General features: G+C 41.3%; 1 long non-coding RNA gene across 1 annotated transcript; it reads right to left on the bottom strand.

The window, feature by feature from the left end:
• Nucleotides 1-201: 201 nt before the first annotated feature.
• Nucleotides 202-17,529, bottom strand: LOC142491144 (uncharacterized). The gene is made up of 3 exons (XR_012800306.1): nucleotides 17,417-17,529; nucleotides 962-1,036; nucleotides 202-473 (listed from the first exon to the last, which is right to left on the bottom strand). It is a non-coding gene; the product is annotated as an uncharacterized LOC142491144 (long non-coding RNA).
• Between the last annotated feature and the right edge of the window lie 378 nt (nucleotides 17,530-17,907).

Raw genomic sequence — 17,907 nt, 5'->3', positions numbered from 1 at the left:
ATGTATTTTTTTTCATAAAGCTCTTTGTTAGCTTTAGGCATTAGGGAAATATGACAGATTAAATTGTTTGCTGAGAGGGTTTGGGGGGGGGGGGGGGAGTATTAATATCCAGCAGGCATAGTCTCTGCTTCCACCATTGTCAATTCAGTATGTCCATTTTTAAAGCAATGATTTGCCACCAGTTCTATTTAAAGGCCTGCATGTTACTTTTACACTCCCAAATGAGTTGCTTGGACCTTCTTACAGCCTTGCACAAGACACATGGGCATCTACTGTAAATGTGTACACGGAAATGTCATATCACACATAGTGTGACCTCTAATATTAAGCAAACTATTGTGACCATTAGCCCATCTCTGTTGTTTTACTATTATAAAAAGCTCACATCTGCATTCCATCATTGATTGATGTGTCTTACCTGATAAAAGCGTCTGGGTTGGTCATTCTGAACCCCCGAGATTCTCTCATCTTTTCTATGAAAACAAAGGCCTTTATTCAATGTAATTTGACAGTGCACAAAAGCACACCACGGATTAGTATAAAAATAAATCAGTATTTAATATTTGGCATACAGACCACAAAAGACAAAAAATGACTAAAGCAGCACAGTGCTACACATATAACACAATTACAAACTAATTATATAAATAATTTTCATTTAAGCGTTCTACTCTATGGACCAGTACAAGTAATACAGGCCCTTTAAGAATCCTTTACCATCTCTGGATTAATACACAACAGTCTGCACATATTAGAAATGCAACATGGTAAAATAGAATTTATGCATGTCATTCGGCTGTAACTAGCAAGTTCTGAACCTTGTCTATCCCTTCAAATTGTATCTTAGTATTAGTGTGGACACTTTCATTATACCAGCAAAGGGTTATACTGTGCGAACGACCACGGTTACCATGACAACCACAGCCCTATAAATACTCCCCCCCATACTCACTAAACTTACTTTTGAAAAAGCGCAACATTGTGTGAAACGTACGTCAGGTGATTGTGACGGAGTGACGTCACCATGCGGAAGTACCTGTGGGAGAAGAAAACAAGGGTGGTCGGATGAAGTTAACACGGGCTGAATGAGCAATAAGATAAGTGAAGCCGGCATTATATATTCCCATAATTGGGACTCCCATTATGTCGCTTTCAGAGTAAGTATTGTACAGTACTTGTGTTTAAACTTCCCAGTATCCGTTTCTAGCATATTAAAATTAGTATGCTATTGAACATATTTTACTAATATGTATATGGGAATTACTCTATTCTGACGCGCTGGCATATGCATAAATATAACTAAGTAGAAGGGCTCCCTGAGGGGTTAGTCTCTTTTTTATACCACACTGTTTATTTCACCATCTGAGGCTATAACAGAATGCGGTCTTGGAACCGCACCTCGAGGCATAATAACATTTTTAGAATGTACTCAGAACGCAGTGTCCAAACATGAGACATGTAGCTTAAAAAGGGCCTAGTTATTCTTTGGACCGTATGCACTTACTAACAATAAGGATAGTAACAACTTTGATTGTTGCTTCTATCTGGTTAATAGATTGATACATTGTCCCACCCAAGAAGCCATATATGTGTATTCAGGGCTGACTGTGAAAAAGATTGGAAGTAACAAAGAATTAACTTTGTAACTAACTGCAAATAGGATGTGTATTGTCACACAAGAACTACTAACCAAACACAAGGTATTTATGTATCTAGACAGTACTACATAGAGCACAGGGGAATCTGTTGTATCATTGGAGCGTATTACTTTAAACATATAACCTGACTCTTTGAAAACACTGTGTTTTTCTACCATCTGGGGCTTCAATTGGATGTGTCTTAGAACCACACAGGGGGCGTAGAAACAATTTTGGAATATGCCCTAGAATATAGTGCGTCAGCGCGTTCGGATGTGGTGACAGGTAGTTACATTTACTATCATCTTTTCACATTATTTGGATTTATGCTGTACCCCAACTAGATTAGGGATCACATATCCACAGTTATTACTGGGAAAAGTAAGAAAAACAATATATACTAATGTTCACTAGCTTCATACCAGTACTACTGTTATTTTGATATCAACATGCATATACATTAATTGAGTATGCATGGTGTACGTCACTACCATATGCATAGTGGATCTACATATTTTTTGAGCTATATTGCTTTACTGAATGAATTATAGCCATTTATATTTACTGCCATAATTTAGCTCTGGCACATTTTAGTGGTTTCAATGCATTAGGTTGGTGGTATCTTTTCACCATACTTTGTTTTAGTAAATTAACCTATCACGTCTGTTGCCTTATTTAGGTTTGTACAGACTATATGAGCTATATTGGATTATGAGTGACTGTGCTTTATGGACAGAATCCCTGATCTGACTAAACAGGGGTCCCATATGGAATATGGTATGCTACTTTTTCGCTAGTGCGTTACTTATACTATTAGGAGCTTTGAGAGGTAGTGGTTTTTAGGGACAGGTCATGGATCTTTATACCTGATTCCTTTCTTTATACCATTTTTACTACTTAATAAAAGGTTTTTATTCACCATTATCATTATACATTTCAACATAGCGAGTGCATTCAGTAGGGTACTTGTTCTCCTTTACTGTATCCATTGTTTGCCCTACATTGTACCTCAGTGTATCTTTATTTACTTTCTTCTCGTAGGTAGATGTGGACATTTTCCCACTTCCCCTATCCCTTTATTTTATTTCTTGTTTTATACAATTAGCCAAGCCCAGTAGAACTCTTTTTGATACTTATATACAGTACAGTACATATATATATTTTGTGGTAATTTGGGGGGGTTTCTGAGAGCTTGCTGGGTATGTGTGTCAAAGTACATAGGTATAGTATATATGGTAGGTTGAATAATCTTGGAATTCAAATATTCCTATGAAGAGAATATATAATAGATCTCAATTATGAAAATAATAAAGTTTTATTATTAATGACGTCGACGCTTAGTGATATAATATATACAGTATAATTAAAATTACATTACAATTAGGTTGATAAAGGCATATTTTATGAAATGTTTGGCTTTGTGACATTGATTGTCATTGAAAAAGCCAATAGTATGGGAAATTGTTTTAATTTGAAAATTAATGGTAAATTTGTGTCTGATGGAATGCGTGATGATTCTTGGAATAAGTACCGTGTGCTCCACCAGTCACTTTTGCTTTGATTATGTGTGTTTGTTTTTGAGTAACAGTAAGTCTTGTATTATTACATAGTCCTGTCAATGATATTAGGTTTCTAAGGAGCATTATAACGACTCCTACTTTAAGTTTCAGGCATTCCAGTTGGACAAGTAGGAGAATATAGTGCGCACCTAAAATAAACCACTACAGTAATACTATGAGTTACTAGTGTAGATATAAAAACCACCCTTGTATTACCCTTCATAAGGTGAATATTAGATAATAACATAAATAGTATGTATCATTGGGTGGATGTAGCTGTATCAAACGAGGTGGCTCAGCACTCCGACAGCACTAGACAATGAGACAAAAAACAACAGCGCAAACCGCAATAGTGAAGTAAATCAAATAAGATTTAGTGTATAAAAGGTGAGTATTCTGCGTACATTTAAAAGATAGGTCATAGGCATATAGTATATTACTACACAACAGGTTACCACACGATCGGGCTATAGTGGATGAAGCAGGCCCTCCAGCGGTAGGGAACGTGACGTCAACTCAGCGACTTGTACAGGGGGCGCACCGCAGATGTCGTTTTCCTTTCAGGCTGGATCTCCTTGATAGAAACTCCCTTCAGGAGCGGAGGTATCACAGACCCAGGGTGCGGTGCAGCATTTCCGTTTGTTGTTTGGAAATCGAATGATGATGGAGGTGCATGCGCGGTACGTAGAGATAGTCCCAGAGGTGGAAGGCTCAAATAAAGCCTTAGAATGGCACTTAGGCTGGCGGCAAAGTCCCGATAGAAGTATCAATGTGCAATCCAAAAGTTCAATGCACAGAACTAGGGCACAGTGTGACAAAAAGGCTAAATAAGCATTGGAAACTTGGAAACATTAATCCTACGCGTTTCGTGGCTAAAAGTGCCACTTCATCAGGGTTTAAATCAGCACCAGTGGCCAGAGACATTAAATACACCCTCTGCTTCCTGTAATGGCTAGCCAATTGAGTGCAAATGACCAATCAGGTCAGCAGCAGCGGCAATCTTGTCAGCTGAAAGCTAATGCTGATATTAGAACATTGAAACATAAAAACAAATTTATTAAAAACACATATATAAATTCAATAATATGGATGAAATCTTGACTAAAAGAGATTAAACCTAAAATAAAAGAAAACATAATTAATTACACATTATAACTATAAATGTAAAAAGAGGCTATAGGCAGAGAGACCAGATATGGGAACAATATATATATATATCTGTTTCTTCAGTACAGAGCCCAGACATCTATGTCCTCATTTAACCTTTTAGGGGACATGGTGTCTAACTTATGAATCCAGAAGGTTTCTTGGGCTGAGAGAGATTTAATTCTATCCCCTCCCCTTCTATCGCATGGTACAAGTTGAGGGCACTTACCTCCGTTTTTTTTATATGGACTAATAAAGATTCTATTTTACTATTTTTGTCTGGACCCACTCTATTTTGGCTGTGCGTTGGAGTGTTTTTTCCTTTGGATTTCTTTGGACATCAGCCAGAGCTGGTGGAGTCTGTGACATCAGGCCCAGAACACTCTTCTGGTTCTCGGCCCCAAGGAAGGTTTCCACGAGCTGAACAGCAGAGTTAGGGTTTTTGTAAGAGTAAAACATTATCTATTTTGTAAAAGTACATGACTAACAATTTTGTATGGAATATTTGTTAAAATGTGTTGGCAGAAAAGAATTAAGCTAGATCCTGAAAATTATATTATGTGTGATGAAGAAGCAGAGTCTAGAATTGAACACATATGATAGTATTTTCTACCATAATTGTATTAGCGTGTTTTCTTTTAAAGCCAAAAATATGTATTTATTTTTAAAAATATAAAAAATGTTTATATCTTTCTGGCTTATGTAACAATTCTAGGGTAATTGAAAGGACACAGTGGTCATGGTTAAGTAAATAACTAAAACATGTTTTGCACATTTTATAGTGTCAACTTCCACGAAGCATAAAATATGGAGGCTGTGCAATACTTATTAGAATGTATTATCTTGTTGGCAAATCACTATTCTAACAATATATACAATATGTACAGTTATTACCAGTTTAGCTTTTACATTCAGAGGTAGAATCCACCAGGAAAAGAATTGTTTTTGATTGCCATTTTCAACATTCAGCATTAGGATTAAAAAAAAAGTTCTATATAGTACAGTATATGTACATACTTATTTTCGTCATTGAAATTATAATAAATGTCTTTGCATTGCATTAAAATAATCAATTTATGCACATAAACGTACATTTCATTAGCCAAAACATATTGAAATACATGCATTAAGTATGAACAATGACTACTGACAATAAGCTCGTCAACCGTGTGCAATGCCTTGACAGTTCGCAGCACACCGCCTAGTAGTCGGTAATGGCCCATCGGGATTAAGACAGCGGGGGTCCCTGAGTCTGAATTGGGAACAGCGCAATGTGAATCCTACTGGGCTGATCCTGTCTGTATGAGACTAAGAAAGTAGTAGCAAAAAAAGGTTTTACATGTATTGATTCATACAATACCAGGAAAAACACAATATTATATATATATATATATGTAGCCCTGGTAAGAAAATAGGGCTATATGTATTTCCTCCTACTGGTATAAGCCCTGTTAAGGGCAGGCTGCCAGTAGTTATCATGGTTTTCCCCCACATCAAGCCCTGCTCTGAGTTTTGGAAATAGGTCACCTGACCCTGTGTGGAAGGCATATACACAGTTGCGTTGCCTGCTGATGTCATGAAGGGGAGGGCTGTCTCTATTTAGAGTTGCCTGTTCCTGTAAGTGACAGTAGTTCAGTCCTGGGTTCAGCCCTGAGGAGTTGGTGTTGGAGTGTCTGACTGGACAGTCAGAGTATGTGAGCTAGCTAGGTTCCTGAGGAGTAGGGCCTAGTGAGCTATAGGTGGACCAATTAATCTCACCCTGTTTAGGGGGTGAGGGAAGAGCTAGCCCCACCCTGAGTGCCCGTGGCTTGGGGTGGAGGCAGGGAGAAGAGATACCATCCTGAGGGAGAGCAGTCTGGAGGAGGGGGACAAGCTGTACCTGACTGTCTATGATCCTGCTGCCATTCCTGCACTGAATAAAGATCTGCTGCTGATTTTACATAAAGACTGTCTGAGACTGGAATCTCTCGTCCCTGAGAGGGGGACTCTCTGTAAGGGTTCCACCCCACATCCCTGGGGCTTATCAGAGATGGAGGCATTGCACCACTGAGTAAAGAACGGAGGCATTCACCCCAGAAACCTGGTCCTGTCACCCCCATATCATCGTGGGAGACTCAGGCCCTTCTGTTACCTACAGGTATGCACCACCCACAGACACATAGCCAGACCCTAGTACAGTGGGGGTGCCCAATCTGGGATTGGCCCCGGGAAGAGGGGCTACATTTGAGGCGCTGCTGAGATGTAGAAACAGGCCAGGTTTCAGCAAAGCAGAGCTGGAAGCGCTAAGTACACTTTCCATGCAAGTACTGCACAAAGTAGGGCGCAATTGCACATCAGAGATAGTCAGGGGAGCATGGACTCTCGCACAGTATGCCCTGGGTGCCCTAAGAGGGTGTTGTAAATTGGGTGCATGGCTATACCTGTTCTAGTCCCTTGAGGCAGATAGTGTGAGGCAACTGGGGGGGTTAGCCTGTTAACTAGTCCAGGGACCATGGCCCAGGGTCTGCACTATGAGTGGCCAACAGTAGGAGACACCCAGTACTTAGGAAATGCCTAGTACCCTAGCCAGCACCTAGAAAGCACACCACAGAGTACTTGTAGGAACCGTCAGCGAGTGCGGTGTACTAAGAAGGAGTTCTGCCTAGCCTGGGGTATGCCATACGTCATATTTGTGGGTAAAGCATGCAGAGAGTATTTAGAGAGTATTCAGGGAACAGTCAGTGTCTAGGAACGTGTTACACAGTAGACACTGAGAGTAGCGCTATTGTGGGCTCATTAAAGATGGCGGCCGGAGATACATGTGCTCTGCGGGGCATGGAGGAGGTGAAAATGGCAGCAGCAGCGTAATTGCAAAGCAGATTGCAGCGGATCCAAAATTGCGGTTCCCGCCGAGCCTGGAGTGAGCACGTGCTGTGTGCAAAGAGACTGTGAGAGAAATGTGGCGAGAGATGTGCAGGGGTTTGGCGCCAAACCCAGATCCCCAGCAGAGCGAGCGGAGCGGCGCAAAAGCCGAAAGCACGCTCACCTGTGCAGTGACTGGCCGACAGACAAAGCCACGTCACGCAGAGCGAGAGAGTGCCCCTCCTCTTGTTTCCACCAGAGGGAGGGGGCACGACAAGAGCCAATCAGAGTTGTCCTCTCCAGAGAAAGGAGGGACAGGGAATGAGAGTGAGGAACTTCCCTTCTGCCTGACTATTGGAGAGAGAGGAGCTAAGAGTGAGCTGAACTATTCAACCCCTGAGCAAAAGATGGCTGATTTGAGCGTGACCCCATTTCAGTTTCCAGGAGGCTTCCTGGTTGTGGAGGTCGATGGCCGAGAGTATCTCCAGTGCTTGTGCGTACACTGCAGGACACCAGGACTGGCCCCGAGCACGACGGCGCGATGCCCTGAATGTGGCACGTTCTACCTGTGGCCTGTCGAGCCATGGCCTATGCTAAAGACACCGCGAAGTGCCTCTCTGGTAACCCTAATGGAGGTGGCGGAGATGGAGGAGAAGGCTGTCCTGGTTCCCTGTATCACTGCTGAGGTGGGAACCGAGGCAAAGCCAGCAAGAGATGTACCAGGGGAGAGCGTGACCGCAGTGGAGGTACCGGAGCGGGCACGTATTGTACCACTACCCACTGGCGGTGCGGCAAGAGATCGAGGTGACTCCCAAGCAGAGGAACTGTTAAAGGCGTCTTCGGAGGAAGGAGATGGCCTATCATCGGTGGCGATGCGCCTACCGGCGAACCACCCCAGCTGTAACAAAGATGGCAGTCCACTTACCGGTGAGAAGGAGCAGACGAGTCTGGAGACCCCCCGACGGCGAGCGCTGGTGTGGCCTGAGCCGCATAGAAGTCCCCCGGCAGGTAGACTCCGAGTGCGGCGGAGATGGGATCCGAGATGGCTCTGGAGGAGCAAACGATCACCAGCCAGCAGCGGAGCGGTAAGGAGACACCCCCACCCCCTTACTCCCGCCAGGCAAAGACGGAACCTGCAGAGGGAGAGAGAGAAAGGCTTGCGGCCTACTTGGCCGTCCGCGAGTCGGATGGTCCACCACTGCCCCTTCTGGTCCTCGACGCATTTCCGGTGCGAGACCACGGAGTGAATGGAGATTCCGCGGCCACCAGCGATGACATCACTTCCGGGTCCCCCCGGCGCCGAGGCCCGGAAGCTTTGTTTTCTTCAAAGAGGAGAGCGGCTATGGAGGCAGCGCTCATAACACTCAAGGCCCAAGTCGCCACACGAGGAACACGAAGCACGGCGGACCAGGCAAGTAGTAAGATGCCCACTGGTCGTAGCATTGCCCGACTCATAGACACTGTATTGGACATTGCTGATCCCCTGGTCACCGCCCCTAGCGCCATTGCCCCGGCCACTGCCCCGTCACGTGTCATGTCACCAGGCCTAGTGGGGATAAGCTGGGCAAGAACCCACAAATATTCTAAGGATTGGAGGGATTGAGAACTCAGTGATGAAGGTAGATACCATATTCAAGTGTGATACGTGTGTCTAACCCTGTTGCATTTTCTCCTGTACCTAGAGGTAGGGCCCGAGGGTCCCAGACAGCTGCTCAAGCAGGTCCTGTGAGTACGGTAGTGCATAAAATGAATCACATGATCTACACCAACGAGACACGAGGTGGATTCAAAGGCTCACACTCTACTGAGGTTGTGACGTCAGGTGTATCCTCACAAGCAGAGTCAGATACCGATATGAGAGTAGCATCAGGATACGAGCACCAAGATAAGTGGTGAGCACCGCTGTTTACAGGGTACCACAAGGGTATGGACCGTACCCGGTTCTTACTCATTAAAAATAGTATAGTTGACCATTGGTGGGCTGTAGGCACCTTTTCTCCCCAGGAGGTTGCTGATGAGCTAGAAAAGAGGTATATAGAAATTGAGCAGAAGATAATCATTCCCAAGGTTCCCGCCGTTTTGTATGACGATGTTGGCCCAGAGGAGCCTCAGTTTTGGGTACTGCCAAGCAGGGCAGGAGACTGAAGGCTGACCAAGCTCAGTAGAGCAGACAGGGCCATAGTGGCCAGGTATAGGCAATCCCATGGCTATGAGTTCCCCTATGTACCTGAGCCCATTATGCAAGAAATAGAGGAGCAGAGATATACCTGGCTCCGGGAGGCTGTTATGGAATACCTTTAGACTAAGTTCGGTAGGGCGGCCTATCATAATGAAGACAAAGTGTGCGATGTCATAAGGGCATGGAGTACCGGGAGGAGTATTTACATGAATAATGTGGTGTATAGGCCGGAGTATGGGTCAGTACAGCCCTATTATGTTAAAGTGACAGACCACAATGGGCGGGAAGTTAGAAAGCCTGACCCGCGCCATTACTATTAGTTGGGTTCTCCATGTTGGGAGGTACCTTATCATTAATTCGCCATCCGGGTGGGACAGTCTGATGTTATGCACTAATCAATTGTGTTGTATTTCCAGATTGTTCACCTGTAGGATGGTACGTAATTAGGTCCAAGTGGGGACCATTGGATTCCACCTGAGGGAGAGTGTAGCCCTGGTAAGAAAATAGGGCTATATGTCTTTTGTCCTACTGGTATAAGCCCTGTTAAGGGCAGGCTGCCAGTAGTTATCATGGGTTTCCCCCACATCAAGCCCTGCTCTGAGTGGTGGAAGTAGGTCACCTGACCCTGTGTGGAAGGCATAGACACAGGGGCGGTACCTGTGATGTCATAATGGGCAGGGCTGTCTCTATTTAGAGTTGCCTGTTCCTGTAAGTGACGGTAGTTCAGTCCTGGGTTCAGCCCTGAGGAGATGGTGTTGGAGTGTCTGACTGGTCAGTCAGAGTATGGAAGCTAGCTAGGTTCCTGAGGAGTAGGGCCTAGTGAGCTATAGGTGGACCAATTCCTCTCACCCTGTTTAGGGGGTGAGGGAAGAGCTAGCACCACCCTGAGTGCCCGTGGCTTGGGGTGGAGGCAGGGAGAAGAGATACCATCCTGAGGGAGAGCAGTCTGGAGGAGGGGGACAAGCTGTACCTGACTGTCTATGACCCTGCTGCCATTCCTGCACTGAATAAAGATCTGCTGCTGATTTTACATAAAGACTGTCTGAGACTGGAATCCCTCGTCCCTGAGAGGGGGACTCTCTGTAAGCCCACATCCCTGGGGCTTAACAGAGATGGAGGCATTGCACCACTGAGTAAAGAAAAGAGGCATTCACCCCAGAAACCTGTTCCTGTCACCCCCATACCATTGCGGGAGACTCAGGCCCTTCTGTTACCTACAGGTATGCACCACCCACAGACACGTAGCCAGACCCTAGTAAAGAGGGGAGGGGGGACCCAATCTGTGATTGGCCCTGGGAAGAGGGGCTACATATATATATATATACACACACATATACACATACACATATACACATATACATAAACATACACATACACATACACATACACATACACATACACATACACATATATATACACATATATATACACACACATATATACATATATATATATATATATATATATATATATATATATATAATACCGAGTTAAGTTATGGTGAGTAAAAAAAGTGACAAAAACCCTCCACAGGAAAGCAAATATGCAAATACAACTGTATGCTCATCTGCATGTCTTAGCTAGGTCTGCAACCCCGCCTTTCCCCATTATCACCCAGCATACAGGACTTCCACTGCAGCAAGGGATTCTGGGAAATGACATGCAAATGAGCAGACAGTGTCAAGCTTAAGCCTATAGGCGGGGTTGCATACCTGCCTAAGACATGCAGATGAGCATACAGTTGTATTTGTATATATATATATATATATATATATATATATATATATATATATATATATATATATATATAAAGCAATAAAGTACAGAGTTGTCATATATAAATCAAGCTATGGAAATATTGAAAAGACAAATAGCAATACTTTTCAACAGCTCTCAAAGAAATAGGCAAACAGAAAAAAGAAGTAAAAATAGGACTGAAAAAGCATAATGGTATCGAAGGTGTTACTAAAAAAGAAAAGGACTGGATTCAGTACACAAAAACAACACAATAAGAACCCGCATCGAAAATGAAGGGGTGGATGGCTGAGAACTCAAAAAGAGATTAAAAGAGTGCTCAAAAACAAAAGTATTTACAGAAAAATGTACAGTATAACGAGGGCAACTTTTCAGTGACTAGCTCCTTCTTCAAGCCGGCTCCCACTATCTGATAGGAACTGTAGTGCTTCCCTTAAAAATAAAATAAACACAGTTTTCTTACAAAACCATCACATTCAGAAATAGAAATTGTGTTTTTGTGTACTGGTAGTCCAGACCTTTTCTTTTTTAGCTACACGTTCCGATACCATTATGCTTTTTCAGTACTGCTTTTACTGTACTTCTTTTTTCTGAGTGCCTATCTCTTGGAGAGCTGTTGATAAGTATTGCTATTTGTCTTTTTTCCTGTTTCCATAGCTTGATCTATATATGGCAACTTTTTGCTTTATTGATATATATATATATTGATAGCTCTATTTATATATAACATTGTGTTTTTTCTGGTATAGTGTGTATGTCTTTCTGACTCTCTTACCTAGACCTAGTCATTCAGAACAGGACAGTGATATACAGCACACACTGGACAGCAAGATAATTTTAAGAGAATTTTTTGCAGGGTGCAACGGACTAAAGAGGACCCAATTCCTCCAATATAAGTATATAAGCAACAAAATAGCCCAGCACACACTGTCTATAGATAATAGAACAAATATACTGGATAATGCCAAAAGAAATTAAATGATATTTAATGTGTAACACAAACCACCATAAGCAGAACCACATACCCTACATCAAAAACGATAACACACAATAAACAATCAAAAAAACATATAATAGGCAAAACCAGAAGGAGTAATGGAGGCGGAAGGGGGCGGAGAATAGGGTACGTGAGCACAAATACAATAGAGGGTCAATACAACACATAGGTGGGTACAAAAAATGGGGAAGCAGCAGGGTGGCTACTTACGTACCTAGTCATTGTTCATACTGAGCACCGGAAACTGTTCCAAAGGTATTGTTAGGTTGTTAGGGAGAAGGGGTCCCTTTAGTTTCAATGTACCATTTAGTACATTTTGCATTACATATGACTGTGGTGTTGCTGATTTTCTGAGTCATTCTTTTAAAAATATTTAAATACATAATAACATAATAATATAGTTAATCTGATGAAAAACGCTTGCTAGATTCTGAGTAACATCCCTGTGTTTTCCATTGGCCCGGCGAGATTGTAGATCATGGGTTTTCTTTTGATTTAGAGGAATACAAACACAAATCCCTAGTAGAATATTTATCAATTATGTTTGACAAGTGAAAAAGTGCAGATTACTCACTGGATCAATATTCTTTCTATATTGTAACTTTTTTTTATACCCATCTTGACCACTCTCAATTGCACTTTAAATAAATGCACTTTTACTCCTAACACTGCCACCACTAGTACTACCAGTCACACCGTATCAGTCATTTCCCACTCTTTACCCTTAGCCCACTCAGCAATAGTATCTTCATCTTTTTACACAAACTAGTGAATGTGGATGTGTGGGTGAATGTGGATGACAGAATGTATAGACCTTCTCAATCGAATGGGCAAATAGTGGTGGCATGTGTGACGGGAGCTTTGTGACAGGCTATTAATAATACACACCAAATATATATATATAATATATAATATATATATATAACTGGGTTGAACTGGGACGAGACTTAGATATGATAAAATATAATTTATTCCTTGATAAAGGTGAACACACAAAATATACAAATAACAGGCAAAATATGGACACTTACTTAAAGATGGAAATGATGAAACAGTCACATCGGGACTGGCAGTTCATACAGCAATCTTCATCATCCCAGGACACAAAAAGCCATGAAAAGGCCTTGCATGCAGACATTGCATAGCATTTCTCTCAGCAATCAAGATGGTATAGAAGAACACTGGCATGAAGAACAATAGCCATAGGCTGAGCCTGGTTCTTATACAATTATTTCCCATTGAACACAACCTAAACCTAGCCCCTCTCATAAATCAGAGGTGAAGTTGACAGTTTTCCTCAGAGTAAAACTCCTCCCACCCAAGGACGTTTGCAAACTGCTTTTCCTATATAAATAACTTCATAACTTCAGTTCAGTAGTACCTACCGGCACGCGAGACATATTAATACATTCCGGAACGCATGACGCTCCCAACGAGACTAAATATTACAGTGTAATACTAAAATTAAGAGAGATATTAATATCTGCCTCTTCGAAAGGGCTAAACCTCAGGTGTCTGTATTCGTTAGTTGGGGCTTGGTCCCACGAATACACATATGTAACTCTTAGCATGTTCAGCCCAGTACATCTCATAATATTCTTATATTTAATAAGGTCACTCATTCTGTAGACCCACTCCTAAATCAGAGGCGTTTGGCTAGTCTACCACATGGCAGGATACTATGGTTTGTAAGTGTGAGTTATAACGCTCACAATCCACTCCAGCTTCCTGCAAACAGCTAGCCTTTGATCAGGGGCTGCTTCCTACCAATTTGGTCGCTCTCCTGACCATTTGCATTTATTAGGCAGGCGTCTTTGAGGGTAATTTAAACAAAGGGCTATAATCACTAAAGAAATATTAACCCTTGCTCTCCCGGATCAACCCTAGTGTATGTGTGAGTGCAAACACTGATTAAACCAGATATTACAATAAAGCATGGGGACAGGGGAATACACATTTTCATGTCATAACAAGGGTTAAATCACATTTCTGGACCTCAGCCCAGTTAACCCCTTCTCTCCCTGGTGAGGTCAGGGGATGGCCAAATGGGGTGCAACCCCTTTAATTCCGGGCCACCCCCTTTCGATCGTCACAGCATGTGCAGGTGCATTTTTTAAACTTAGCTGCGGATCTTCATGACGGTAAGGAACTTCCACATTCACACTGTATGTCGGCAAAAATAATTCGATATGAAGCCACATGAACAACAGATAAAATTAATACTTGGTGATAGAAAACAGAAGTACAAATGACTAGTTATCGTAAAATCATCTTCTACACTCCTTCAGATGGACCCAGGGGATATTAAAACTCAATATTTTCACCTTTAATAACAACTTTATTGCATATAGTGTCTTTCTCCTAATTTGACCCAAAGCGCTTCACAATTACAGTATAGTGCACGGTGCGCAGCACTTAGTCCCAGGGAGATAAAGGCTCAAGGTGATAAGAAACGGACACCAGGAGTTTAACCAGTCTAATCTGATTCAAACTCGGTATCATTTTTTAGAGTCAGTGTCAGTGTCTTTACTTACTGAGCCACTACTTCTCCCTATACCTTTGCTTATATTAGATGTGTCAACACCTATTTTCTTCAGTCTCACTGATTTGGAGGCTGATTCAATACACTTTGAAGTATAATATATCAGTTCCTTAGAGTCAGTCGCACATTTTTTTTTTAGCATAAATTTTCGCAAATATCTCACCAATTCTGGTTCTTGAACGTTGACATCTCTGTTATATCCTTGTTTGATTATGTACACCTCTTTTCTAGGTCATCACCTCGTTGTCCTTTTCCCACAAACCCTTATTATGAAGATTAGATATGACTCTGTGCTTTGAAACTGAGTCACACAATGACCCTAGAGATTGCCTCCCCCAGAAAGAGGAAGCCTACTGTTTCCTATAATTCAGTACTAGACCACACTCACGAGAGATGATATCATCACTGTTTCCGCTCTCTAAGGAATAAAGTGATTCAATCGTTATGGAAACAGAGGCGTTTAGGGCCAAAAAAGGAGAGCAACAAAAATAATAGAAACTGTAGCTCTCACATCTTCATAGTAACATGTTAGTCATTGTAAAGTATTGTATCACTGCAGTTCTGTCTTGGAGAATCATGCAAAAAGTAAACCAACAAAAGTCTGGCCTGAATCCTCTGCTGGAGGGACAGTAGGAGTTGTCTTGCAATAATATGATAATTTAGAATGCCTGTAAATATTATTTCATGTAGAACTAAGGGCTTGGACAGTATACAAAAATATAGAAAACAGTGTGCTGATTGTGACACATTGACTCAAGCTTTCGGAATATGATACATTCTGTGGATCTGGTACAACTTTTTTTTTTTTTTTTGCTTTAACAATTGTTACAGAAAGTATGATCCAACAAGTGTAGTACAGGACAGTGACTCATCAACATCAGTTTTGGACTGATGCAGGAACTGTTTAGTATTGGTAAGACATCAGAAACATTTTCTACATTGCTCACAAAAGTTTGGCAGATATCAAAAAGGACATAGTTCATAGTAAAGACAATTGCAGCAACATGTTGAATGGGCTGCATTTTGGTCCGAGCTCTTAAGTGAGAAAAATATTCTATATTTTTCTCCAAATTAGTGGACATCTGATTAACTTAAATTAGATCAAAACAAATATGTAAGTTGTTATATTAAAGTGTGAGGAAATATGGAAAGTACAAACACATACTGTAGTGCAGCAGAGTTTAACAAATAGTGCAAAACATAATTGAAAACACACTTACAAAAAGAGCTTACACTTTGCTGCACCAGGGGCAGCGACATGCCACTAGTCAAAAATGCAAATATGTTTTACTAGAAGCCCAATTCAAATATACAATCAATTAATCTAAATATCTAGTTGCTAATTTACTAGCTATGGTAGTGCAGACCAAGACACTTTGACACAAGGACATAATCACATGGAAACTCCATTGAATTCAAGGAGAGTGTCCTTTCCAAAATTGCCACTATTGCAGTTTTAGGTAATAATCCTAGGACTGTGGATCTCCCCTTCCTCCAGCCATTTGCTCTCCCTAGATAAACTCACCTTCCATCCACTCCACCCGAATAAAATCTATACTCGCTCATCACGCTCCCCCTGGATCATCTGGATGAAATCCCTATCCATCACCCACACCCCTCTGATGAAATTCCCACCGCTTACCCCATGGATGATCTCCCCTACCTACCACTCACTGCTACCTGCTTAATCCTGGTTGAAATCCCTATTGTTTGATTTGGCCAAGTGTCAACATTTCTGGCCATTACTAACTATCATTGACCAGAATTTGGACCAGTTAAAGAGCAGGGATTTCAATAATGCCCCACATTTGTATTGCATTTAGTTTATAATAACGAATAAACCCCAGAGTTACATAATTATCATGGGGTCTTTGTTTAAAGTAATGTGCTGCTCTAATAGAACAGAGGAGCAGGAAAATGAATGAAAGAAACTTTGGGACACATTGTTCCACTGGCACAGCTCCAACTTGTTGTGGAATATGTAACACATTTACAAAATGTCCTAAAGCCTCTACATTGTTTTCACTTATGGAAAAATAATGAAAAGATTAATAGTGCTGTATTCTTTATTTTTTTCCCATGAACATGTTTAGTGCCATGTAGGACAAAGTTGTGCATTTAATTTTTGAATATTTTGCTACAAAATAAATATCAGAATAATTATACATTTTGAAGTACAAAATTGCATTGACCGCTATTTTTCATTTGAAATGTTAATCATATTACCATATTAAACAGAAAAGTGTACATATCATAGACGTTCTGCATATGGTAATTGAATGGCTTAATTCTAGTTAATTTTTGTGTTTTTGTTTAGAATGATCTGGAAGAATATTCTGCCTATGTTATCAGGAACAGTCAGGGATTGACACACAAGAAGCTCTGAGAAACCCCAAACATTAAAACACACACACACACACACACACACACACACACACACACACACACACACACACACACACACACACACACACACACACACACACACACACACACACACACACACACACACACACACACACACACACACACACACACACACACACACACACACTACACCAAAGCTACTTCCAATATGACAAAATACACAGTGCAATATCTATATATACAGTTAGGAATTGGACTGGGATGTAAAATGGTATAATGTTAATATACTGTCTGTGATATTTTCCCAAAATCTTAATATGAAAAGTACCTAAATATTAGAATTTGTATTTGAATTTATTGTATCAATCAAACTAGAATGTAATGGGGACTTACCCTAATATTTTATGTACAGAATTCTTTCGTCTTTTCAGTGCCATAGAGACTACTGCACCAGAGTGCCATGGCCCCTCCAGCAAGTCACGACCATGTGAAAGCTCCTTAACAATCAAGTGGTCGTAAAATCAGTGCAGTGATGTGCAAGAAAGAGTAGGACACTTCTCTTCCATTCAGATCACATTCACCACTCATGTGGTACATCAAACACTTTCAACTTCCAACTTATGTTAATATATCAATACATGTGCCTTTATTTATACGATGTTTCATATGTGTCCTTTTCTTTGATGTTATAACTACGTGGCCACATTTGGAATATGGCTTCTTACAGGTCTGTGTTACAGTAGGTATGTTTAGATGTGGATCAATATACTGTAACTGTCTGACCCTGTTGGAATTTTCCAAAGGTTGAACTTGATGGACATATTTCTTCTTCCAAACTAATATAATCTACTAAACGTGTTTTACTATGATCACAATCCAAGAAG

The sequence above is a fragment of the Ascaphus truei genome, chromosome 3 (assembly GCF_040206685.1).
Source record: "Ascaphus truei isolate aAscTru1 chromosome 3, aAscTru1.hap1, whole genome shotgun sequence".
Lineage (NCBI taxonomy): Eukaryota > Metazoa > Chordata > Amphibia > Anura > Ascaphidae > Ascaphus > Ascaphus truei.
This window is presented reverse-complemented; position numbering and strand designations above follow the sequence as displayed.